Source organism: Oryx dammah, unplaced genomic scaffold (genome assembly GCF_014754425.2).
Source record: "Oryx dammah isolate SB20612 unplaced genomic scaffold, SCBI_Odam_1.1 HiC_scaffold_17, whole genome shotgun sequence".
NCBI classification, from domain to species: Eukaryota; Metazoa; Chordata; class Mammalia; order Artiodactyla; family Bovidae; genus Oryx; species Oryx dammah.
In genome coordinates, this window is record NW_024070201.1 from 20,377,048 (window position 1) to 20,402,665 (window position 25,618).

Genomic DNA, 25,618 nt, shown 5'->3' on the forward strand with positions numbered 1-25,618 from the left:
GCATTCCTCAGTGATCAATGCAAAGAAATAGAGGAAAACAACAGAATGGGAAAGACTAGAGATCTCTTCAAGAAAATTAGAGATACCAAGGAAACGTTTCATGCAAAATGGGCACAATAAAGGACAGAAATGGTATGGACCTAACAGAAGCAGAAGATATTAAGAAGAGCTGGCAAGAATACAAAGAAGAACTGCACAAAAAAGATCTTCACAACCCAGATAATCATGATGATGTGAACACTCACCTACAGCCAGACATCCTGGAATGAGAAGTCAAGTGGGCCTTAGGAAACATCACTACAAACAAAGCTAGCGAAGGTGAAGGAATTCCAGTTGAGTTATTTCAAATCCTGGAAGATGATGTTGTGAAAGTGCTGCACTCAATATGGCAGCAAATTTGGAAAACTCAGCAGTGGCCACAGGACTGGAAAAGGTCAGTTTTCATTCCAATCCCAAAGAAAGGCAATGCCAAAAAATGCTCAAACTATGGCACAGTTGCACTCATCTCACACACTAGCAAAGTAATGCTCAAAATTCTCCAAGCCAGGCTTCAACAGTACGTGAACTATGAACTTCCAGATGCTCAAGTTGGATTTAGAAAAGGCAGAGGAACCAGAGATAAAATTGCCAACATCCATTGGATCATGGAAAAAGCAAGAGAGTTCCAGAAAAGCATCTACTTCTGCTTTATCAACTATGTCAAAGCCTTTGACTGTGTGTAAAGGAGTACGTCAAGGCTGTATATTTTGTCACCCTGCTTATTTAACTTACATGCAGAGAACATCATGAGGAAAGCTGGGCTTGATGAAGCATAAGCTGGAATCAAGATTGCCAGGAGAAATACCAATAACCTCAGCTTTGTGGATGACACTACCCTTATGGCAGAAAGCAAAGAAGAACTAAAGAACTTCTTGATGAAAGTGAAAGAGAGTGAAAAACCTGGCTTAAAACTCAACATTCCGAAAACTAAGATTGTGGCATCTGGTCCCATCACTTCATGGCAAATAGATGGGAAAACCATAGAAACAGTGACAAACTTTATTTTTGGGGGCTCCACAATCACTGCAGATGGTGATTACAGCCATGAAATTAAAAGACACTTGCTCTTTGGAAGGAAAGTTATGACCAACCTAGACAGCATATTAAAAAGCAGAGACAATACTTTGCCAACAAAGGTCCATCTAGTCAAAGCTTTGGTTTTTCCAGTAGTCAGGTGTGAATGTGAGATTTGGACTGTAAAGATAGCTAAGCACCAAAAATTGATGCTTTTGAACTGTGATGTTGGAGAAGACTCTTAAGAGTTCCTTAGACAGCAAGGAGATCCAACCAGTACATCCTAAAGGAAATCAACCCTGAATATTTCACTGGAAGGACTGATGCTGAAGCTGAAGCTCCAGTACTTGGCCACCTGATGGGAAAAGCTGATTCATTTGAAAAGACCCTGATTCTGGGAAAGACTGAAGGCATGAGGAGAAGGGGACAACAAAGGATGAGATGGTTGGATAGTATCGCTGACTCATGAGTTTAAGTAAACTTTGGGAGTTGGTGATGGACAGGGAGGCCTGGCATGCTGCCATCCATGGGGTCACAAGGAGTCAGACACGACTGAGCGACTGAATTGAACTGAACTGAGCAATGAGTACACCCACTTCCTACTGTCCAAGGGAGTACAATCTGCAGATCGGTGAGCTAAATAAATAACTGTTGTGTCAAGACAATGAATTTCAGGATGGTTTGTTCCCAGAAAAAGCTAACCAATACAGAAGGCATAGCTGCAGCATTATCAGCCCTGTCAGGGACTGATACTTTAAGATCCAGAGAAGAGAAGAGAAGAACTTCAACAGTACAGTTCTCATGTAGTACTTTCAGCAGATGACACTCGAGACCGCTGCATGAGGCTGCTGTTCTCTTAGCTTTTCAACAGTAGGATTTGTTGTACTGCTATGTTTTTCACAGTTGGATAAACCCAGCTATGAATATTTAATGCTCTGACTGCATTTCCCTCCTGTGTACTCTGATCAAGTCACAACATTGGCTTATCATTTCCTACCCCCTGCTGGCCCCTGGGAACCATTTGTGGTTAAACGGATAATTACTTCATCACCTCTACGTGGGTCTGTAGAATACTACGCACATGTCAAAATCATTGTAGACCACATTTCAGATCATTTTTCCAGAAACTGTTCATTCTGCATAATAGCTATCGATGCTCCTGATAGGATGTCATAACATACATGTCTATCTGTCCCATTCAACAGTAAATTCTTCACAGTCAGAGATTATACTTTATGTATCTTTGAAACTTCCATGCTTAGTGAGAACCAAAGACATAAGAAGTTCTTTCTTAGTCTGCTCTACGAATGAATGACTCATGGAACTATATGCTTTGGACAGGCCTAGGGTCATACTGATTCATTGATGAGACCATGTGCCATAGTGTTACATTATTTTCAGAACAGCTGATTTCTGCATTTTGAGGGCCTTTGAGTGCCAAAGGGGGTTTCCTTTAGCTTATGTGATTTTGCCTTCTGGTTCACTTTGGTTTGCAGAATCTTAATTTACCTGTCTGGAGAAGGAAATGGCAACCCACTCCAGTATTCTTGCCTGGGAAATCCCATGAACAGAGGAGCCTGGCGGGCTACAGTTTATGAAGCTGCCAAGAGCTGGTAATGGTTGAGCGACTGAACAATAACAACAAATATACCTCTAATATTAATGAAATCCAATGTAGATCTTTATTCAGTGCTTCCCCAGTGGCTCAGCAGTAAAGGATCTGTCTGCAGTGCAGGAGCTGCAGGGTATACAGGTTGATCCCTTGATCAGGAAGATCCCCTGGAGGAGAGCATGGCAATCAACTCTCGGATTCTTGCCGGGAGAATCCCATGGACAAAGGAGCCTTGTGGCTCCATAGGGTACAAAGAGTTGAACATGACTGAACTGACTTAGCAGCAACAGAACTTTATTCACTATTTCTACAAAAATAAAGATTAAAAAGAAAGTGAATAATTTGAGAGAATCATCAGTAGATTTCTAGGCAGAGATAAAGGAAAAGCTGTGGTTATTACCAGGAGTCTTTGTTGAGATGTTACCTTCTTCATGAAGCCAATACTCAGCTAACTCACTTAAAACAGTAGCTGTCCATGCCAACTGTCCATGCCAACTCCAAGCAGTCCAAGTCTGGCATATTCTGCTTTACTTCTTAAAAGCATTTATTGCCTTTAAATATACATAATAATGCTTAGCCAGAAGTAGGAGCTCAGAAAATACTTGCTCAGTAAATAAATATATCCACAGCTATTGTGGCAGAGAGAATTCTAAGATGAACTCCAAGATTCTCACTTTCCAATTACTCTCCATTTGAGTGTGGGCAGGACCTGCAACTAGGTTGGTACATCATTCCCAACTCTCAGGGTTAGGTTATGCTATCTGGCAAAGGTGAAAGAATTTTACAGGCAATTGTGTGTCTGTGTGTGTGTGCTAAATTGCTTTAGTTGTGTCCAACTCTTTGAGACTCTATGGACTGTAGCCCACCAGGCTCCCTTGTCCATGGGATTCTCCAGGCAAGAATAACTGGACTGGGTTGCCATACCCTCCTCCAGGGGATCTTTCCAATCCAGGGATCAAACCTGCAGCTCCTGCATTGCAGGTGGATTCTTTAACCACTGAGCCACGGGGGAAAGCCATGATTAAGGCCCCTAAAATAATCAAAAGAGATTATTGTGGGTAGGCCTGACCTAATCAGGAACTGGATTCTGGTCTACCTAGTGAGCTCAGAAGATAAAATGGCAGCCTCAGCTGACACCTTATAAGACCCTGAGTAGAAGGCCCAGTTAAATTGTGCCCAGATTCTAAGCCATAGAAACTGTAAGATGATAAGATGTTGAGCTGTTAAACTAGTGATGATTTTTTATACCACAATAGAAATACTCATTCAGCTTTGAATTCATCTGATGTTGAAAAGACAGTAAGGAGGAACCAAGAAACTCATGGGACTTTTCTCCCTGGTAGGAAACTTTCACTTGGCCTCTGATACCTCCTCTAGTAGCCTCACATTTCCTGGGCCCTCTGTAACAATGATCTCCACTCCCTCTCAGTAACCTTCTTAGATACCAGGATAGTCTTCCTCTAAAAATTTTAATTTCTATAGCTCAGATGACAGGTTTTTCCTGCCTTCAGAAATGTATGTGAGTTGGTGGGAATTCCAACATCCCTCCATGACTGAATCTCCCTCCCTCCGCATGGTCCCTGAGAATTTCAACCTTATTTCATCTTAGTTTCCTCAGTCTCTTTCCTGCATTACTTACAATAACTGTTTGTAACTCTGACTAAAAATTAAGATCCCAGAGATTCATACTTCATTGCTCTATGATAGGATCCACGCATAAGCATTTTCTTAAAAGCTCTCTGGAATATCCTAAAGTGCACCCAAGTAGAGCATCTACGATTTAAGGCATTTAGCTTTGGCTCATCCTTTGGTCTTTACAAGAAATCAAGCCTGCTAGTCATGCTTTATTGATGATAGATTTACTGCAAGTTTGTGGAGGTCACAAGGAGGGAATTATGTTGGGACATGTGTGGCTGTTCACTGTCTCATCTCTTCTTTTCCTTTCAAGGCTACCCTGTCCCACTCAGCTGCTTCGCCAAAGCTCATGCTCCCCTTGGAACCCTCCATGTAAGGTCAAGTTATCTAAAAGGTATAACCCAGCCAGCTAGCCCAACGCCATCTCCAGATCCCTGTGTAATGGAGAGCAGTCACATCAGGCTTTCTGAGATTCCTTGGGCATATCTGTGTCTTGGTACACTTGGCCATCATTCTCTCCATCCACAGTCACTGAGCCTTCTGCCTCTCTCCTTTACTCCCTCCACCTAATCAATGTTTTATCCCCGCTAAGATCCCTCCCTAGTTTCTCAATCCATCTGCTCCCACAAGGAATTGCCATTCTCCTCAGAGTGGTTAACTTCAACAATATTCTAACTGAGATCTTCAATTCCTTCATTCCCTGGTCTTCTTATGACACTACCCAACAAGATACCAATTTAGTGTTTCTGGTGACATTCAAACAGAATGAACTGGTGGAACACCAAAGGTCTGGTTGCTGACATCTACTAGACATTTACTAACATTGTCTTATTAATAATTAATACTGAACACACCATATATCAAGAACTTTGCATTGTGGTATCTAACATTCCACAACTGCATGTGATACATATTATCATTGGCCCCATTTTGTGAATGTCAAAAATGAGACCTGCAAAAAGTTGCATAGCTGTTGGTAAGGGTTGAGCCTGGGTCTGTCTGACTCTGCAGTCCTAACTCTGAGGTTCTATAGTTTTCTTGTCTCACAGTGGGTAAGCTCTTGGTTTTACTGAATCTATTTTCAGACTTACTAGTGATAACACAGTACTTCCCCATTTCCTCCTATCTCAAAGAATAAGTCTCTCCCCACCAACCCCCAGTTAATTGCTCCTTTAAGGACTATTTCTTAATTTGCCCCTCTTAGGGTCATTTCAGTTCAGCAATTCCCTTTCTTTGGGTCTTTAATCTGCTTCTCACCAATATTTAAAGGTCTTATAAATAGACCCAAACTCAAGAACTCAGCTGGATACTAGACACAGATCCTCCTGAATGCCTTTTAGGCAACCCAAACATAACCTGTCCAAAATAGACAGGTTTATTCACCAGATTTTGTTTCTCAACCCACATCTACCTCCTACAAATCTGTTCTGTTGGTGTGCATTCATCCACTAACATATGTGTGTGTGTGCTCAGTCACTTAGTTGTGTCCTATTCTTTGTGACCCCATGGACTGCAGCCCACCAGGCTCCTCTGTCCATGGTATTTCTCAGGCAAGAATATTGGCTAGGTTCAAAACAGACCCAGGCTCAAAACTTATCAAGAGCTATGCAATCTTTTGCAGTGGGTTGCTATTTTCTTCTCTAGGAGATCTTCCCAACCCAGGGATCAAACCTGCATCTCTTGCATTTCCTGAATTGTAGGAGGATTCTTTCCCACTAGTGCCATCTGGGAAGCCCCTACTAACATAGAGACATGGAAATGGCAACCCACTCCAGTACTCTTGCCTGGAGAATCCCATGGAGGGAGGAGCCTGGTAGGCTACAGTACATGGGGTCGCAAAGAGTCGGACATGACTGAGAGACTTCACTTTCACTTTCAATTTAAAAACTTCTCATAAGCAGAAGTTCATAACAATGAACTTAACTTTATATTAACTTAATGTTATGTTAACTTATAACATCTCAATTTTCACTATTATCAATATCAAAATAATTCTTTTTCTATTAATGGAATAGTAAGTTCTAGCATTAAGCCAGTGATATTAATAAATATTGTATTATGTAGATAAGTATAAACTCTGCAATTACACTAATAAATATAAAATTTCTGACGTGACTAGAAACTTGGAAAGACTTCAGGCATTAGCCACCTACACCCTGCTGTTGTTCCGTTGCTCAGTCATGTCCGACTCTTTGTGACCCCCCTGACTGCAGCACGCCAGGCTTCCCTGTCTTTCACCACTTCCCAGAGCTTGCTCAAATTCATGTCCATTGAATTGGTGATGCCATCCAACCATCACATCCTCTGTCATCCCCTTCTCCTGCCTTCAGCCTTTCCCAGAATCAGAGTCTTTTCTAATGAGTCAGCTCTTCGCATCAGGTGGCCAAAGTATTGGAACTTCAGCTTCTACATCAGTCCTTCCAATGAACGTTCAAGATTGATTTCCCTTTTGGTTATTATGAAAGTTATCTCAAACTGGTAGTAACACTTATTATGTTTTTAAAAGTCAACATGGTATGAATGGAGATTGTTAAGAATGAAAACGTACTGTGATGGAATAAAATAGTATATCAAGGCACACTGAATACAAGCATATAAAATTCATCCATATCTCCTAAGCTATAGGCTTTGTGAAAGCAAGATGGTTATATATTCTGCTCTGTACTACGTCCTCAGCACCTAATATAATGACAAAGGCTTAATTAATATTCAAAACATACTTATTGAATTAATAAATCAATGGGAAAACTTTGTGTAATATTTAGGATGGTAACAAATAGACTCCAACTGATGCTTTTTTTTTTTTTTAGATTTTGCACATACATTTAATGTGACAAATTTTTAATGAAAAATACACAAGAAGTTATAAATTTTAGCAGAATGTCAGTTTTACAAAATTAAGTGATATAATAAATCTATATTATACGTGAAAAGTTGTTTATGATATTTACTGATGTGTATTACATTAACTACTTGTATAATATTGTACAATGAATAACTCTGCATGTGTGCATGCTAAGTCGCTTCAGTCATGTCCAACCCTGTGCGACACCATGGACTGCAGCCTGTCAGCCTCCTCTGTCCATGGGTTTCCCCAGGCAAGAACACTGGAGTGGGTTGCTGTGCCCTCCCCCAGGGGATCTTCCCGATCCAGGGAAGGAACCCACATCTCTTACGTCTAACCTCCATCGGCAGGCAGGCTCCCTGTCACTAGTGCCACAAAGGAAGCCCCAGTGTCACTAGCTACCTGTCTTTTGTGCCTAGGGAGAAACTGGAAGGATGGTCATCAAAACAGTAAAAGTAGTTAGTTCTAGGTTATTTTTACTTTCCCTTTGAAGTCTTTATTTTTTTAGCAAGCTCCAACCCCCCCCCCCACACACAGTGATCTGCATTATTTTTCTCAAATCTACAAAATTATTTTTTAAAACAATCTCCCAGGAATCAGCATTTTTTTGTAATTTTTTGGTGCTAATTTCCTTTGTTGTTTTATTCATATAACAATACTGAGCAGTCAAACAGCCTCCTCTGCATAGTCACTCAGGGAACCAGACTAATGCAGGCTCTGTCACCTTCATCTTGTAGCTGTGATTAATAGCTTTGATTAATTCCTTGGAGGTTGTCTCCATTCTAACCAGCCAGAGGAGGAAACCTCATGAAGGTTTGCCTCATGAAGGAGTGCCTCATGAAGTTTACAGGTAAATCTAGAAATCAGTGCATGTCACGTCTACTCACATTCCAGACTAGAACTCAACCCCAGGGTCACAACCTACATAAAGGAAACCAGGACATGTAGTCCAGCTGTGTGCCCAGAAAGAAGAGGTGATCATGAATTTTGGAAATAGTCTATCACGTGTGACATCCTACACCTTTGAGGAGTCTGGAACCAGACCCCATCTTGCCTCCTTCAAGCCAAATATCATGGCCTACATTTAAAAATAGGTGTTTATTTACCCTTCTGCTGTATAAGCAAAAATAGGTAAAGAAAACTCATGCAAGAAAAGGATTGAGGCTATTAGCCATATCAATTCCTGGTGCTTCCATTTACTCTCCCTTCAAAACTAAGGCCTTGGTGGTTTCACCAGTACTTCCCTCTTTCTCATTCCAACATTCTAACAAATGAGCTGTCATCCAATGTATCTTATTCCACCTCAGCAATAAAACTTAAATTCAACTTCTTCTGTCTAACTCTATTGTTTATTCCTTCTTGCAGGAACAAATCATTAAGAGATGCAATGATTTGTGAAATGGTCTTCTTGCCACTAGTGACTCTTTTGTGCAATTGATTAAGCATTTTTTTTCTGTTAAATTTATATTACTAAAAGCAAAACCATACATTGACATGAATGGTAAAACCAATACAGAATTGTAAAGTAAAATAAAAAATAAATTAAAAAAAAATAAATAAATAAAAGCAAAACCACCAGGTCCCATCCCAAGTTAATAAAGAAAAACAAACAAAACATGTTCTATCGTGGGGGCCTACTGATATTTTCAAAAGAATAAAAATTCAAAATGAGATAATTGTCCAGGTAAAGCTTTCTCTTGGGGGTATAAGACTATATCAAAATTCAGAGCAAGAATATGGACTTCTTTCCTAGAACCTGAATGCATCTAACTCCCTGTGATTCTCAAGAAATTATCATCACTGTCTTCATCATCATCCAGTCAGTTTTAACCCACCCTCCCCTACATATATCCCAGTATTCTCTCTGTTTACTTTGTCTCAGGAATTCAGCCACCAGACAACCCAATTTTACAAGATTATCTTATTTCTCAAGTTCACTGAGTGTTCCAAAACTTCCTGCTGGAGCTGTACTTACTTCATCTTTGGGCCTTTTAGCTCATTTAGTCACTACTTAAAACCACAAATGAGTCTTGCTGAGATTTCTCTAAGCCAGACAAGGTCAAGATGCCACAGAGCTCAAGAATAATGTTGCCGCATCATAGTGGTATGTGTCCTTGGTGAGCAATAATAATTCTAAATGCTGATATTCAGCTCTGACTCAAAGACAAGGGCTCTGATCCTGGGATAGGAGTGAGTGAGACATGGGGGCTTATTTTTCATAAACATTCTCTACTCTTTTTACATCTGATGAGTTGTTCATTGTGTGTTCATACTATCTGAATGTCTCATTTCTGCTTTTACTTCCCACTTGATTCCTTTATCCCTTCCCAGCCCATGAGGCCATTGGAATTTCTGAAACCCAAGACTCTCTTAGTCTATAAATTATAATTTTAAAACTTTTTAGTGAAACACAGATGATTTTCTTTAAAGAAGTTCCTTTGGGGGTGTTAAACCACCTTAAGTTTTACTTCTTTTCTGTACATGGTGAAACATACATTGATTGTTTACACATTGTGTTTTTAAACTTATCATCTTCAGCATCAATACTGTAACTTACTTTTAAAAATGAGGAAACTAAAGCTAGAAAGTCTCATTCTTAAGGCCACACAGCTAAGTGATAAGTAAACAAATGAGTATGGAATCCAAACCCAGTTCTATAGAACTAAAAGCCTTGGCATTCTGGCTGGAGATGGTGAGGAGAAAAGAGAACCTTCCCACACTGTTGTGGAAATGTAAATTGGTGTAGTCACTATGGAGAACAATGTGGGTATTCCTTAAAAATTAAAAATAGAGCTACCATATAATCCAGAAATCCCACTCCTGTACATATATCTGAAAAAGACAAAAACTAATTTGAAAAGATATATGCACCCAAATGTTCATAGCAGCAGTTTTTGTACAAAAGCCAAGACATGGAAACAACTGAAATGCCCATCAACAGGTGATTGGTATAAGAAGATGTGGTATATATACAGAGTGGAATATAACTCACACATAAAAAATGAAATATTGTCATTTGCAGCAATGGACATAGAGAATATTACACTAAGTGAAGTCAGACATAGAAAGACAAATATTGTATGGGTTACTTATGTGTGGAATCTGAAAAGTGATAAAAATTGAGGCTATATATAAAATAGAAACACACTCACAGACAGAAAGTGAACTTATGGTTACCAAAGGGGAAATGGAGGGTGGGAAGGGATAAATTAGGAGAATGAGATTAACAGATAAACTACTATACATAAAATAGATAAACAACAAGGATTTACTGTATAATTCAAAGATTACTGAATCATTTGCTATACACCTGAAATGAACAATGTTGTAAATTAAATATATTTCAATTTTTTTTAAAAGAAAAGCAAAAACAATTCCAAGAGAGAAGTTTATAGCAATATAATCTTATCTTAGGAAATAAGAAAAAGCTCAAACAACTTTACACCTAAAGTAACTAGTGTAAGAAGAATAAAAAAAAAAATCCATGGTTAAAGGAAAGAAATCATAAAGATCAGAGCAGAAATAAACAGAGATTTAAAAAATAGCAAAGATCAGTAGCACTTAAAGCTGATTCTTTGAGAAAATAAACAGAATTGATAAATCTAGCCCTTCTAGAAAAAAAAGGTAAAGGACTCAAATCAATACAATAAGAAATGAAAAAAAGAGTTACAACAGGACATAACAGAGATACAAAGGATCATGAAAGACTACTACAAGTAACTATATACCAATAAAATGGACAACCGAGAAGAAACGGACACATTATTAGAAAGGTACAACCTTCCAAGACTGAACCATGAAGAAATAAAAAATATGAACAGATGAATTATAAGTAATAAAATTGCAACTGTGATTTGAAAATTTCCAACAAACAAAAGTCCAAGGCCAGATGGCTTCACAAGATAATTATATCAGACCTTTAGAGAGCAGTTAACACCTGTCTTTCTGAAACTCTTCCAAAATTTTGCAGTGGAATGACCACTCCTAACTTCATTCAATGCCACCATCACCCTGATACCAAGACCAAGCAAAGATATCGCAAAAAAGAAAACTAATAAGTCTATTTTGCTGATGAATGTAGATGAAAAAATCTTCAACAAAATACTAGCAGACTGAACCCAACAATACCTTAAAAGGATCATATGCCATGATCAAGTAGGATTTATACCAGGGATACAAGGCTTTTACAATATCCACAAATCAATCAGTGTGATACACCACATCAACAAACTGAAGAATAAAAACCATATGATCATTTCAATAGATGCAGAAAAAGCTTTTGACAAAATTTAACCCATTTATGATTTGAAAAAAACCTCACAAAGTGGGCATAGAGGGAACTTACCTCAATATAATAAAGAACACATACAACAAAACCACAGCAAACATTATTCTCAATGGTGAAGAGCTGAAAGATTAGCCAAGACAAGAATGTCTACTCTCACCACTACTATTCAACATAGTTTGAGAAGTCCTAGCCACAGTGATCAGAAAATAAAAAGTAAAGAAAAAAGAAACCAAATTGAAAAAGAATAAGTAAAACTGTCACTGTTTGAAGATGACATGATGCTATTAATATACATAAAAAATCTTAAATATGCTACCAGAAAACTATTAATACTAGAGTTCATCAATGAATTTGGTAAATTTGCAGTATATGAAATTAACACACAGAAATATCTTGAATTCCTACACACTAACAACAAAAGATCAGAAAGAGAAATTAAGGAAACAATCCCATTTATCATCACACCAAAAAATACCTAGGAATAAGCCTACCCAAGGAGACAAAAAAACATGTACTCAGAACACTGTAAGGTACTGATGAAAGAAATCAAAATGATGTTAACAGATGGAGAGATACACTATGTTCCTGGATTGGAAGATTTAATATTGTCAAAACGACTGTACTACCCAATACAATACACAGATTCAACGCAATCCCTGTCAAGTTACCAATGGCAGTTTTTCATAAAATTAGAACAAAAAATTTACAATTTGTATGGAAACACAAAAGACTACAGATAGCCCAAGCAATTCTGAGAAAGATAAATGGAACTTAGGAATGAGGCTCCCTGACTTCAGACTATACTACAAAGTTATATTCCTCGAAAAATTATGATATTGGCACAGAAACAAAAATATACATTAGTGGAACAGGATAGAAAGCTTAGAGATAAATCCATGCATCTATAGTTACCTAATCTATGACTGGATACAAGAGTTGGACCGTAAAGAAAGCTGAACACTGAAGAATTGATGCTTTTGAATTATGGTGTTGGAGAAGACTCTTGAGAGTCCTTTGGACAGCAAGGAGATCAAACCAGTCATTCCTAAAGAAAATCAATCCTGAATGTTTATTAGAAGGACTGATGCTGAAACTAAAGCTCCAATATTTTGGTCACCTGATACGAAGAGGTGACTCATTAGAAAAGACCCTGATGCTGGGAAAGATTGAGGGCAAGAGGAGAATGGGATGACAAAGGATGAGATGGTTGGATGGCATCACCAACTCAATGGACATGAGTTTGAGCAAGCTCTGGGAGATGGTGAAGGACAGGGAAGCCCAGCATCCTGCAGTCCATGGGGTTGCAAAGAGTCAGACACTACTGAGAGACTGAACAACAACATATCTATGACTGAGGAAGCAAGAATATACAATAGAGAAAAGATCATCTCTTCAATAAGCGGTGCTGGGAGAACTTGACAGCTACATGTAAAAGAATGAAATCAGAACATTCTTTAATACCATATAAAATAATAAACTCAAAATGGATTAAAGACCTAAATGTAAGACCAGAGACTATAAAGCTCTTAGAGGCAAATGTACGCAGCACACTTTCTGACATAAATCACAAAAATCATTTTTGAGCTGCCTCTTAGAGTAATGAAAATAAAATGCAAAGATAAACACATAAGACCAAATTAAACTTAAAATCTTTTGCTCAGCAGAGGAAACCTTACCAAAACAAAAAGACAACCCTCAGAATGGGAGAAAATATTTGCAAATGAAGCAACCAGCAAGGGATTAACCCTCAAAATATACAAACAGGTCATGCAGTTCAATATTTTAAAAATGAACAACCCAATCAAAAAATGGATAGAAGATCTGAATAGACATTTCTACAGTGAAGACACAGATCACTAAAAAGCACATGAAAAAAAATCCTCAACATTAGTAATTATTAGAGAGATGCAAATCAAAACTACAAGGAAGTATCACCTCACAGTGGTCAAAATGTCCGTTCATCAAAAAGCTACAAACAATAAATTCTGGAGTGGGTGTGGAGAAAGGGCAACCCTTGTGGATTGTTGGTGGAAATGTAAATTGGTGCAGCTACTATAAAGGATAGTATAGAAGTTCCTCAAAAGACTAGAAAGAGCTACCATGCAACCTAGCAATCCCATTCTTGGCTTATCTCCAGAGAAAATCATAATATGAAAAGATATATGCATCTCAGTGTTCATTGTAGCACTGTCTACAATAGCCAAGGCATAGAAGCAACCTAAGTGCCCATCAACAGAGGAGTGGACAAGGAAGATACGGTACATATATACAATAGAATATTGTGTGCATGTGTGCTAAGTTACTTCAGTTGTGTCTCACCCTGTCTCACCCATGGACTGCAGCCCACTAGGTTCCTCTGTCCATGGGATGCTCCAGGCGAGAATAGTGGAGTGTGTTGCTATGTCCTCCCCAACAATGGACTATTACTCATCTATAAAAAAGGACATGATAATTGTAGCAACATGGACAAGCCTAGGTATTGTCACATTTCTACTTAGTGAAGTAAGTCATACAGAGAAAGACAGATATCATACCGATTATATGTGGAATCTACAAGGAAGGGTGCAGATGAACTTACCTACAAAATAGGAAGAGAGTTTCAGATGCAGAAAACAAACTTATGATTATTAAAGGTAACCGTTGTTGTTTAGTCGCTAAGCCATGTCTTTCTCTTTGTGACCCAGTGAACTGTAACCCACCAGGTTCCCCTGTCCATGGGATTTCCCAGGCAAGAATAATGGATTGGGTTGTAATTTCCTTCTCCAACAGGTGACTTGGAGAGGGATAAATTGGGAGATTGAGATTGACATGCACACACTATTACATGTAAAATAGATAACCAATAAGGACCAACTGTGTAGTGCATGGAACTCTATTCAATGCTCTGTAATGGCTTACATGGGAAAAGAACCTAAAAAAAGAGTGGGTATATGTATATGTATAACTGATTACTTTTCTGTATACCTAAAACTAGCACAAAATTGTAAATCAACTGTATTCCAACAAAAAAGTATTTAAAAAATTTAAAACTTTGCGTTTTCAAAGGGCTTATACTATTTTCAGCTAAGTTCAGTTCAGTTGCTCAGTCGTATCCAACTCTTTGTGACCCCATGAATCGCAGCACGCCAGGCCTCCCTGTCCATCACCAACTCCCAGAGTCCACCCAAACCCATGTGCATTGAGTCGGTGATGTCATCCAGCCATCTCACCCTCTGTCGTCTCCTTCTCCTCCTGCCCTCAATCCCTCCCAGCATCAGAGTCTTTTCCAATGAGTCAACTCTTCGCAGGAGGTGGAGTTTCAGCTTCAGCATCAGTCCTTCCAATGAACACCCAGGACTGATCTCCTTTACAATGGACTGGTTGGATCTCCTTGCAGTCCAAGGGACTCTCAAGAGTCTTCTCCAACACCACAGTTCAAAAGCATCAATTCTTCGGCACTCAGCTTTCTTCACAGTCCAACTCTCACATCCATACATGACTACTGGAAAAACCATAGCCTTGACTAGATGGACCTTTGTTGGCAAAGTAATGTCTCTGCTTTTGAATATGCTATCTAGTTTGGTAATAACTTTCCTTCCAAGGAGTAAGCGTCTTTTAATTTCATGGCTGTAATCACCATCTGCAGTGATTTTGGAGCCCCCCAAAATAAAGTCTGACACTGCCATTTTGATGCCAGGGACATTTGGATAGAGCTCATAGGCTGAGGAACAGCACTTGACTTAGGCATAGGGTAGAGAATACATTGAGGATTTCTTTTGAGAACATTATTAAGCAATAAAAAGCAGTATTTTGATAATTTGATATGCCATTTTAATATGGCCCCATCAAAATGTTCTGCATTATTCTGCTAATCCAGTACCATCCAAATCAAAGGGCACACACAATACTAGAGCTGCAAGGACCCATTTGGAAAGGATTTACTTCAGCCTCTTCCTGCTACTGCTGAGAAGAGTAGGAAAGGGGTTGGCCAAAGGTCGCTAGTGCAGTTGGTAAAAGAGCAGGGCAAGAGCTGGTTCCCTGACATGCACCATCTAACATCTCACACACAAAGCTTGCCCAGCTTGGCTCATACTGACCTCTGCCTTCTGAGCTGGGTTGCCATCACTCGAAGCACGTTCTAGGGCTCATGTTCCACAAGGCCCTTTTCCTTGTTTATGTAAGTGTTGATATTTACAGTCTTACAATGGCATAAAATTTAGCCACACTTAATTACCTTTATTATCAAATAAATAAAAAATTAAGTTGGGAACATGGTTGAAAAGAGTGAAAATAAAGCAAACAAAAAGTGGAGAAGTGGGAAGTAAAAATATCCTTAAAAGTTCAGTTAAAAATAGTAAATTTAAATGAATAGTAAATGAAAAGTATTGAGGGTAATGACTTTGGAAGCACTTAAAACATTAAAAATCACTAAGAAGACTGGGTGTTCAGTGACTCAGTTGTGTCCATCTCTGCATTTCCATGGATTGTGGTCCTCCAAGCTCCTCTCTCCAGCGAATTTTCCAGGCAAGAATACTAGAGTAGGTTGCCATTTCCTTCTCCAGTGGATCATTCCAACCCAGGGATCCAAACCACGTCTCCTGCATCATGTTGCCAGGGAAGCCTGAGAAGATTAAAGAATGTGAAATTATTTTTGTGAAGGGGAAAAACTAATAGCAAATACAATAAGAAGCTAAAGGAATTTTTAAAATATAGAAAACAGATCATTTCTGAGCTGAAGATCCTGGACTACAAACTTGGCCCACATGCTTTAGGCATAAAGCTGAAGGGAACAGAAAATAATCCTCTTGTTTCTATACACCAGGAATTCTGGAAGCTTCAGAAAATCCAGTGCTAATCCTGGCCACACCTGACTCTGGAAGTCAGTTCTATGCAGCTAAATACCCAGTGATCCCTCAGGTCCATACTGTTCCCCAATCAGTTCAGGAGGGCTTCCCAGGTGGTGCTAGTGGTAAAGAACCTGCCTGCCAATGCATGAGACATAAGAGATGAGGGTTCAATCCCAGGAAGATCCCCCGGAGGAGGGCATGGCAACCCACTCCATTATTCTTGCCTGGAGAATCCCATGGACAGAATGGACAGAAGAGCCCGGTGGGGCTACAGTCCATGGGGTCACAAAGAGTTGGGCACAACTGAAAATCCATTTAGGAATCTTTGGTCTGTTCTAACACATGACTGTTATCATAGATTTGAATTAAGGAAGTACTCTGGAGTCTGTCTAGGTTCTAATTACTTATGCCTTAACCTTGTCCTGTCCTGATTGTTTGCTGAATAAAATGGTCATAATAGGAGTGCCTTGCTCATTGAGGTGGGTGATTGTGAACACCAAACGAGATCACTTCAGTAAATGCTTAGTACAGTACCTGTTACATAGACAATCCCTGGTGATCTAGCTGTTTAGCGGTTTAGATTGAATGAATGAGACAGACAATTCCCTATAGACATGGACCTTATGTTTTCTTCATGGATTACAGTTTTAGGTGCATTGGGGGAGTTCGTATATTTATTTAATAAATTAATACACTGATCTTTTCATTATTTCTCATTTCCTTTTACTTCTTTGTCTCATTAAGAAAATAAGGAATTTTTCAGCAATCATTATAGGACAGACAATGTAGGAGTGAAAAATAAATACTATACCCAAAGATTTTAAGCAGGAGTGTGACTTGGTCATGTGTGTCTTAGGTCATTCTGATGGCAACATGGAGAGTAGGTAAGAATGCAGAAAACTTGGGTTCATGTGAGTAAATAACAAAGATGATCTTGACCAAAAGAATGATCATGGACTGAAAGAGAGAAGAAAGAAACAAACCATGAGCTTATGAGGTTTCCACTGGGATCTTAGTGATGGATTAAATATGGGGAATGAGAGAGTAGGACCTTCCTTTCTCAATTACCCTACAACTCTCTTGCTATATGATTGACATATTTTGTAAAATTGCCTCCAGCATTACTTAGTTTTTGCTTTTACCTCAGCATCCTATTGATGTATTCTTCCTTGGCATCAGCTTTATACTTCATTTTTTAGCAGGTAATGAATTGGTTTATTAAATTAAATGGAGTAGAATGGTAAGCTAACCAGCTCTATATGCACAAAGGCTTTTTGTTTTGTGATTTTAAAAGGTGAATAGCATCTACTCTCTCAAAAACAATAGAAAAAGAAAGAAGGAAAGACAGAACAGAAGGAAGAATAACAAAAGGAAGAGAATTAACTTTACCCTCTAAAACGGGCTTTATTCCATAAGCTGCTGGAGACATGTCTATTTCCCTTTAAGAAGAAGCCACGTGGATTAAAAAACCAAATATATGTTTGACTGTTGTATTTGTTATTTAGCAATTACAATCAGTTAACAAAAAGAATATTTGCAAATAGAGAAAGTTAAGGTAAACTCCCCCTCTCAGCCATAATGAAAAAAGTAAATATACATAAAAAATGGAAAGTATATTAAGATTGTATAAAATTGTTTGAATTTTAAACTTCTCTTTACTTAAATAATTAATTTTCTGCTGACCTTGAGCACTTGTTGAAAATTTGCCCCAAATATTACCTGTTTATTCATGCACATTTTGTATAATGAAGTTGCTTCATATTAAGTAGTTTCAAGCCTACATTCAACATACTGGGACTGTGTTCTTCCGCTGTGCTGCTTCTATTTTTCCAAAGTTGGGAGCTTCAATGAAGAGGTTGTGTTTGATGTAGAAAGAAAGATCTACATCCCACTTAAAGGTGTATAAATCTGTATCTCATGACTAAATTCTTGAAATATGTTCATAAACAGTCTCTCAAATTTGAATAGTCAATTCAAAACCATTTTGAAGTTGAGAATTACAAACAATATTTTAATTGACTTTTTTGTTTATTTGTTTATTTTTTACTTTATTTTGCTTTACAATACTGTATGGGTTTTGCCATACATTGACATGAATCTGTCACAGGTGTACAAGAGTTCCCAATCCTGAACTCACCTCCCACCTCCTACCCCATATTTTTAATTTGAATTTCATTACAGTGTAAGACATTGTATATTGATTTTTAAAATCCTTATTTTGAATTGTAGTAAAATAGTGAACATGGGGATCAAATTCAGTACCTGTAAATCCATTGTAATAAAGGCAAAGAGATATTATCTTCTATATGCTGACAACAAGTAACACTTTGCTAAATTATAAAAAACAAGGGCAGACATTTTCATTCAAACAAAAAAATAGAGTTTGTCACTGTGAGAGATTTTCATTAGAGGAACTCCTAAAATGTGAAGAAGAAATTTCAACCAGAAAACAAAAGTGAAATACTGGGAAGAATATTAAGCAGTAGAATCAGTTAACACATAAAAATGTCTAGACAGATACTGACTGTATAAAATCATAAATATGACAGTACCTAATTTGGTGGTATGAAAATAATAAGACAGAGGAGAGTTACTGGGATTATAATTTTTAAGTTCTTTGTATTTTTCTAGCAGAAAGGTAAAGAATGTTAGTTAAGGGTAATTTTAAAGGAAATAAAATGTACAAATGCAAAATCTATAGAAGAAAAAAATTAATTAAATAAAGCTCATCAACCCAAATGAAATTAGAAGTGAGTAAAAATATACAAAGCCGGATTAGATATAAGCAAAAATAACATGAAAGAGGTGAATTCATATATCTTGGTAATCACAGTCAATGTAAATGAAATAAATCTTTGTTGAGAAAGCAAAGAATGCCAATTTGGAATTTAAAAATCAGCTACATTATGTTAATAAGAAACATGTTTAAAATATGAGGACACAGGTTGAAAGCATAAGAGAGTGAGTTACACCAAAGAGTCAAAGGAAGAACCTGACTATCAGTTCAGTTCAGTTCAGTTCAGTTGAGTCTCTCAGTCGTGTCTGACTCTTTGCGACCCCATGAATCGCAGCATGCCAGGCCTCCCTGTCCGTTGCCAACTCCCAGAGTTCATCCAAACTCATGTCCATCGAGTCAGTGATGCCATCCAGCCATCTCATCCTCTGTCGTCCCCTTCTCCTCCTGCCCCTAATCCCTCCCAGCATCAGGGTCTTTTCCAATGAGTCAACTCTTCGCATGAGGTGGCCAAAGTATTCGAGTTTCAGCTTCAGCATCAGTCCTTCCAATGAACACCCAGGACTGGTCTCCTTTAGGACGGACTGGTTGGATCTCCTTGTAGTTCGGGGGACTCACAAGAGCCTTCTCCAGCACCACAGTTCAAAAGCATCAATTCTTTGGTGCTCAGCTATGTTGTTAAATATGACCACTGGAAAAATCATAGCCTTGACTAGACGGACCTTTGTTGGCAAAGTAATGTCTCTGCTTTTGAATATACTATCTAGGTTGGTCATAACTTTGCTTCCAAGGAGTAAGTGTTTTTTAATTTCATGGCTGCAATCACCATCTGCAGTGATTTTGGACCCACAAAAATAAAGTCTTACACTGTTTCCACTGTTTCCCCATCTATTTCCCACAAAGTGATGGGGCCAGATGCTATGATCTTAGATTTCTGAATGTTGAGTTTTAAGCCAACTTTTTCACTCTCCTCTTTATTAGCTTCAGAAAAAAATAGATTCTAAAGGGAAAATAATTACAAGAGATAAAGAAAAGTTATGACCTAATGACAAGTAGAACAGTTTGCTAGGAAGACACAGTAATTATAGACATATAAACATATTTAACAACATAGCCTTAAAATGTGTAAAAAAAAAAGTAGGTTATGAAGTTTGATTGCCTAGAATATGAATTGATGCATATATGTCATTTACATGGGCCTTATCAATCTTTTTTTCTCATCAGAAACTTTAATTTCAATAGCAGTTGGTATTAAGTCAATAACATCCTGACTAAACAGATCTTAAATACAGAATAAGTTCAAAAATTATTCACATATCAATTAAAGCAATCAGCCTCAAGCAGCAAGACAAGAACTACAACAAAGCAGCTCTCATTGACACAGCCTTGTTCCCAGTTTGTCTCCTGACTTTCTTGCCCACAGATGAGACTCCTGCAGGTTTAGCCCCATCCCACTTTTCAGATCGATTCAGACTTCAGGCAGAAATTGGTGAACCTCTCTGGCTGACCAGAACCTATTATCTCAGCATTGTTATTCTTGCTAGTAGCAAATTTGGCTTTTCTATTCCTCTTTAACACAACCTCTTACCTTTCTTTTACCAGCCTTGCTCCCAAGGCTTTAATATTGGTCTGTGAATCACACTTTCACTATCAACTGCTGAGCAATCCCTAACTTCTGTCTTGCATGCTCCGCCTACCAGGTGAGGTACTAGAATTACTTCAGCTTTACCACTGCCTGATCAATCACTGAACAGTTACAATCACATCCCTTAGGAAAGTGCTTTTTGGGACAGACTGAGCTATCTCTCTTGGCACTGCAGGTGGGTCAGATTCCCTGGCCTCTGCCCTGTTCCTACGAATGAGTGTCTCCTGTTAGGTGTCTTCCGGGTACCTGAGTGTACCTGCTTATTCCTGGGCTGCTAGCTGCAACACTAATCCTTTATCCCGGTTTCCAGATCACACTGATGCTGTGACTTATAACTTTGCCTCCCTTATATCTATTACCTATCTGCCACTTGGTGGAAAGTCATTTATGTCCCTTTAATTCCTAACGCTTAGAGAATGTTTACCCCACACTAACACTGACCTTGATGCCACTGGAAATAACAAGATGAACAAAATTTCTCCTTTGCCAAATCTCTAGAATAGGAGGCACATAAGTCTAGGACACAGAAAAGAATAGAGTGACCATAAATTTAGACACATGCTATAATAAAAGAATTTTTGACACTTAAAGAGCAATAATGTGTTAATGAGACCACTTCAGTTGCAAGCAACCCATAAAACTCTACATAATTTAAGCAGAGAGGGGAATTTAGTGGCAGAGATTGGCCAGCTCGGAGTCAGAGAAAGAAATGTGGAAATAGTATGAACTTGGGACATTTACAGCAACATTACTGCCGGGTGGAGGGGGGCGGGGAGTGGGTGGTGGTGGGCAGTGCTCACATAATCGCTGGCACCTATATCCAGGTTTTGGATCAAAAAGGACTTTTTTTTAAAATTTTTAAATTTTTTTTTATTTTTTATTTTACTTTACAATTCTGTATTGGTTTTGCCATACATTGACATGAATCCACCACGGGTGTACATGCGTTCCCAAACATGAACCCTCCTCCCATCCCTCTCCCCACAACATCTCTCTGGGTCATCCCTGTGTACCAGCCCCAAGTGTGCCGTATCCTGCATTGGACATAGACTGGCGATTCGATTCTTACATGATATTATACATGTTTCAATGCCATTCTCCCAAATCATCTCACCCTCTCCCTCTCCCTCTGAGTCCAAAAGTCCGCTATACACATCTGTGTCTTTTTTGCTGTCCTGCATACAGGGTCATCATTGCCATCTTTCTAAATTCCATATATATGTGTTAGTGTACTGTATTGGTGTTTTTCTTTCTGGCTCACTTCACTCTGTATAATCGGCTCCAGTTTCATCCATCTCATCAGAACTGATTCAAATGTATTCTTTTTAACGGCTGAGTAATACTCCATTGTTTATATATACCACAGCTTTCTTATCCATTCATCTGCTGATGGACATCTAGGTTGTTTCCATGTCCTGGCTATTATAAACAGTGCTGCGATGAACATTGGGGTACATGTGTCTCTTTCAATTCTGGTTTCCTCAGTGTGTATGCCCAGCAGTGGCATTGCTGGGTCATAAGGCAGTTCTATTTGCAATTTTTAAAGGAGTCTCCACACTGTTCTCCATAGTGGCTGTACTAGTTTGCATTCCCACCAACAGTGTAGGAGGGTTCCCTTCTCTCCACACCCTCTCCAGCATTTATTGCTTGCAGATTTTTAGATCGCAGACATTCTGACTGGTGTGAAGTGGTACCTCATTGTGGTTTTGATTTGCATTTCTCTAATAATGAGTGATGTTAAGCATCTTTTCATGTGTTTGTTAGCCATCTGTATGTCTTCTTTGGAGAAATGTCTATTTAGTTCTTTGGCCCATTTTTTGATTGGGTCGTTTATTTTTCTGGAAGTGAGCTGCAGGAGTTGCTTGTATATTTTTGAGATTAGTTGTTTGTCAGTTGCTTCATTTGCTATTATTTTCTCCCATTCGGAAGGCTGTCTTTTCACTTTGTTTATATTTTCCTTTGTTGTGCAGAAGCTTTTAATTTTAATTAGGTCCCATTTGTTTATTTTTGCTTTTATTTCCAGAATTCTGGGAGGTGGATCATAGAGGATCCTGCTGTGGTTTATGTCGGAGAGTGTTTTGCCTATGTTCTCCTCTAGGAGTTTTATAGTTTCTGGTCTTACATTAGACCTTTAATCCATTTTGAGTTTATCTTTGTGTGCGGTGTTAGAAAGGAATATATCTACCTAAAGAAACTAAAGACCTATATATATAAAACTATAAAACACTGATGAAAGAAATCAAAGAGGACACTAATAGATGGAGAAATATACCATGTTCATGGATCGGAAGAATCAATATAGTGAACATGAGTATACTATCCAAAGCAATCTGTAGATTCAATGCAATCCCTATCAAGCTACCAGCAGTATTTTTCACAGAACTAGAACAAATAATTTCAAGATTTGTATGGAAATACAAAAAACCTCGAATAGCCAAAGCAATCTTGAGAAAGAAGAATGGAACTGGAGGAATCAACTTGCCTGACTTCAGGCTCTACTACAAAGCCACAGTCATCAAGACAGTATGGTATTGGCACAAAGACAGAAATATAGATCAGTGGAACAAAATAGAAAGCCCAGAGATAAATCCACACACATATGGACACCTTATCTTTGACAAAGGAGGCAAGAAGATACAATGGAGTAAAGACAATCTATTTAACAAGTGGTGCTGGGAAAACCGGTCAACCACTTGTAAAAGAATGAAACTAGATCACTTTCAAAAAGGACTTTCATGACTCAGTCACACATCTACTCCACATAGAGCCCCTATCAGTTCAGTTCAGTTTAGTTCAGTTCAGGCACTTAGCCGTGTCTGACTCTTCGTGACCACGTGGACTGCAGTCCCTGTCCATCACCAGCTCCCAGAGCCTGCTCAGACTCTAGACCTGGCTTCTGCCCTGTTAGGCCTATAGAACCCCTATGTGCCACAATGTTTTTGATCCATATTTAGATCATTTTGTATTGTTTTTACTCCTAGTTATATGTTGTTTAATTTGTAAGGAATTCTGCTATTGAGACAAGGCAAGTTGAAGGAAAACATAAAAATGATAATAATTCTGCAAATTTGCCTCAAGACATTCACACTAGAACCACAGATAGTGTTCAAAGTTCTCATTTCACACATCAGGATGTTTTCTGTAGTTTTACAATGTGTAAAATGTAGGCATGATCACATACAGCTTGACTTTTCTCTATGAAGAATAAAGTCTATCTGGAGCTGCAGTGTACTTTTCATGGATCAGTGCTTGCAAATCAAGGCCATAAAGCTTCTTTCTTTTATAAATATATATATATATATATATATTTCTCAAACTTATGTGGGTCTGACTCCAAAGCCCATGAGATATATTGTCTGTATCAGTGTACTGCTGCTGCTGCTAAGTCGCTTCAGTCATGTCCGACTGTGCGACCCCATGGACAGAAGCCCACCAGATTCCCCCCCGTCCCTGGGATTCTCCAAGTAAGAACACTGGAGTGGGTTGCCATTTCCTTCTCCAGTGCATGAAAGTAAAAAGTGAAAGGGAAGTCAGTCAGTCGTGTCCGACTCTTCACGACCCTATGGACTACAGCCTACCAGTGTGCTAGGAAACCTCAAGTTTCAGAACAAATAGCAGCATATGATTAAACATCACAAATGAGAACACCCTATGTCCACCTCATTATGATAACTGAAGTCCATCTTTTCTACCCTTCTGGGGCCTAGTCAGACTCAAGCAGGAGCTCCTGGAATTTTCAAAGTTCTCCTGTCTTGTTCTTTCTCTAGTAAATCTAAGCACAGTGGGCACTGATGTCCTCTATTCCTGGAAACAGAAGGGAAGACTCACCTGCCAAGGCAACTTGTGGACTAGGAAGCATGTATTGAGAACATACCAGGTCCTAATTGCTGGGTTTCCAGGGCCCCTGTGTTAACTGATGACCAAATCCCTGTGTGTTTCTGAAGCAATTTACCCACTTGGTCATTTCCACGGTGAGTTGTGGTTTGCTTCATCTGCATTCGCATCCTTGCCTCCCTCATGCTTTCCTGTGAAACTCCCCTACTCTCACTCAACATTAACTCAAACAAATGCAAAATTCACAGTATACAGCTTTGCCACTTCTGGAAGAGACATGGAAGGAGGAGGAAGAAAGAAGAGGAGAAGAAGAAGAGAAAGGAGCAGAAGGAAGGAAGCAAAAGGAGGATGCACACAACCTCTTTGAGCTTCAGTTTGCTGATCTGTTACATAAGGGTATGGAGCAAAGTCAATTCCCTTTTTTCTGAATGCTAAAATTTATGAAGAAAACTATGGATCCTTTTTTTTCTTAAGGGGCATGTACACACACAGTATACTTCGCCACCACTCTGAGGAGTTCATGGATTTTAGGCTAGATCTCTATGATTCCTTCTAACTCTACAGGAGCAATTCCACTATAAACTGAAGTCAAGCCTCTTTCATTGCTATCAAACCCTGGTTCAAGTTCAAGAGGGTGATGGAAAAATAATGATGTTGATAACTGTTTGCCTAGAAACGTGCAGGTGAGAATCTAAATGTCAAATGGTACTAAGAATATCATGGTTATTCCAAGTATTTTTTTAAAAAAATTTATATATTTAATTAGTGGAAAATTGCTTCACAATTTTGTTGGTTTCTGCTGTACAACAATGTGAATCAGTCATAATTATATATATACTGCAGGTAAACCTTAACTCCTCAAATGCCAACACTGCAGTGTAGAAGTCTGGCAACATGTTAAGCTACTGCAGCAGTGCTTGGCCCAAGATTCTTCTTTCCCATCCCACCCCCCACTCCCCATCCCTACACCAAACTCTGAAAGAAACTGCTGGGAGGTTCTTTGTTCTAAATAAAAAGTCTAAATGGCAAGATGAAATGGGCAATGAAATTTTCCGGGTCTTTTTCCTATTCTATTTTCTATTCTATTCTTTTATAGTCTGAATGATAATCACAGAGGAAGTTCCCTTGGCAGTGTTGTGTTTCCAT